This window comes from Wasmannia auropunctata, unplaced genomic scaffold (genome assembly GCF_000956235.1).
Source record: "Wasmannia auropunctata unplaced genomic scaffold, wasmannia.A_1.0 LD336053.1, whole genome shotgun sequence".
NCBI classification, from domain to species: Eukaryota; Metazoa; Arthropoda; class Insecta; order Hymenoptera; family Formicidae; genus Wasmannia; species Wasmannia auropunctata.
In genome coordinates this window covers 6,798,420-6,801,079 of record NW_012026837.1, presented here as the reverse complement: position 1 = coordinate 6,801,079, position 2,660 = coordinate 6,798,420, and positions in this window count along the sequence as shown.

Below are 2,660 nucleotides of genomic sequence, written 5' to 3'. Positions count from 1 at the left end.
TCTCTATGCCTAATCAAATACTTGGCAATTTGTATGATCTCATATTTGTTTTTGAATAACTTTTATTTGTTAAAATAATATTTTTGGTTTAGATAAGATGTACCTAATGTACGATATACTTGGTGTAAATTTTTTTTAATGATTAGTATCTTGATAATTATTGCAAAGATCGTAAAATGATAGAGAACTTTTTTGTTCAATTTGATCCACACTACCTCCCCACAAGCGCTGTATCATTGAGTACGAGTATGATTTTTTTAAATATTTGATTAAATTGAATTTGTTTTATTAATGATCGCACGACATATTGTGACCGCTTTATTTTAAAAAATGAATACAATTGTATTTATTTATTTTTTAATATTTGATTAAATTGAATTTGTTTTATTAATGATCGCACGATATATTGTGACCGCTTTCAATGACACTTTTTTTAGAATGCTCTCGTTATCGCGGAAGAGTAACAATTATTAATTGTTACGGGACATTCGTCTTCGTCCGTCTGCTGATATGATAAATCTAACGACACTCAGTTGCATATTTTTACACTCATGGCTCATCGCATTAATAAACCCGTTGGGAACAATGCCGCTTCTATTTATGAGGACGAAAAAAATTAATCTGTGAGATTAATATGTCCACTTGAATAACGGGAAATCGATTTAGCTGTATGCATTATGTCAGAAACGAAAACATTTTTTTAAGATGTATCTTTAGATTTTTAAGATATAGAGCTCTCATAACTGTAAAAAGATAGATTGATGTTAAAAGATAGTCCTGCGCAGGTGTTTCTTTTGCATCGTTGGTTGTTTCCACATTTTGTTGTAAAAAAAGCACGCTGTATTGAAATTCCGATTGTTTCAATACGAAAAATATTCTTGTGTATTATTTAATCTCGTGAATGATATTTTCGATTAAATTAAATGTTATTGTTTCCTGAGCTTGTAGCCTTCGACGATTCATGTCGACAACAGCCTGGAGGTTTGCCAGAGTTGGTAACAACATGGTATTAATTATATTTCGTTATTACATATTAGACAAAAACACGGCTTGCAAGATCCCACTTGATCTCAATCTTTTTCGTGCAACTGCAAGCGACATCACAATCTGCACTAACTATAAGTTCTTAAATTTAATTAGATAGCATTTTGTTTTGCCGTTTTGTAATGAAACTAATTTTAAGAAATTCTGAACGTTAAAAATTTCTCATCCCGTAAATTTAACGACGATGGATTTATGACAATTAAATTACAATTTCAAGACTGAATGACACAAAGACTTACGTAATCATAACAAATTGCGGAGTATATCTTCTTTTACAGGCATAATAAAAGTAGATCAGAAAATAAAATAAATTTTATAGTTCTAATCTAAAATTTTTATGCATACGCATTTTTACTTATATTTTCTTGCACATATTGAATGATTTATGATAAATTCAATTAATTCATCACTGCAGCTACGATTTTTCTGAATGAAACGTTGTGCAGTTGTGAGTGCGGTGTGAAAAAGTTTCTCGTGAAAAAACTCTGATTCCAGTGTGCGTCCGTAAATGCTGGGCTTTCGGCTGATGGTTTACGACTCTTCATTGTACGTGTATCGCGACTCATATTTTCCTCATGCTTTCGCCATCGGGCGTCTTTTGCATCGATCATCAGAAATTATCGTATATAATATACAGGGTGTCCCCGTATATGTGGCCACCCCTTTTTATCTTGTAAACTAATAGAGATAGACCTAATAAATACAATATCAAATTAAACGGCTCTGACTAAACTTTATTGTAAGCACAGTGATTACTTAGAAATATTATCTATGTTAGAAAACGAAAAGACATGATTAATTTTTGCACGATAAAGTGACAATTTTAATATAATAAAAGTTGTAGCGTTCTTTTTAACGAATACAACGATGTACGATATAACGAAATTATTTTACGAATTATAAAAGTTATTTTGGTGCTTACAATAAAGTTTAGTTAGAGCCGTATTTAATTTAATATTATATTTATTAGGTCTATCTCTATTAACTTACAAAATAAAAAGGGGTGGCCACTTATACTAAGACACCCTGTATAGAAAATCGGAAATAATTTGGATGTTTTTTCGAGCAAGCTATCCAAATTTATATAAGTTAGTCCTTAAGACATAAATTGAGCATTTATAATTTAATAAAAAATAAATTAAACAGTTATTAAAATTCAGATAAAAGAGAGATTTGCGCTTTTAAAAAATAATATACGAGAGCGAGAGAGAAAGAGCGCCAAGATTTAGCTGTTTCTATATAAAATACACTTGGTTTTTTTTATTTAACTTTCCTTCTTCCTCACGAGAATAATCTCTGAAATGTGTCACAACTTTGTTGATATTAAAATAGGTTAACGTTATTTCAGCATGAAATAGAGAAGTTTCCGCCGGTTCCATCTATTTCGCCGCGTCCATGGTAAAAGCATCAATTTTTAAGAAAGTATACCCAGTAAAAACGTAAGTTTTCTTCGCATTACCGCTGCGGAGTGAACACGGATATTACCTTTCTACTCTCTGAGACACAGGGGTCGCTGTCATTGCGACGTTTGCGAATAAAATTTTTAAGGTTTGGCAGGGGGAGGAGAGAGAAAACACACGTCAGAATTATTCGCGCGGCGCGTGAAATATTGAATA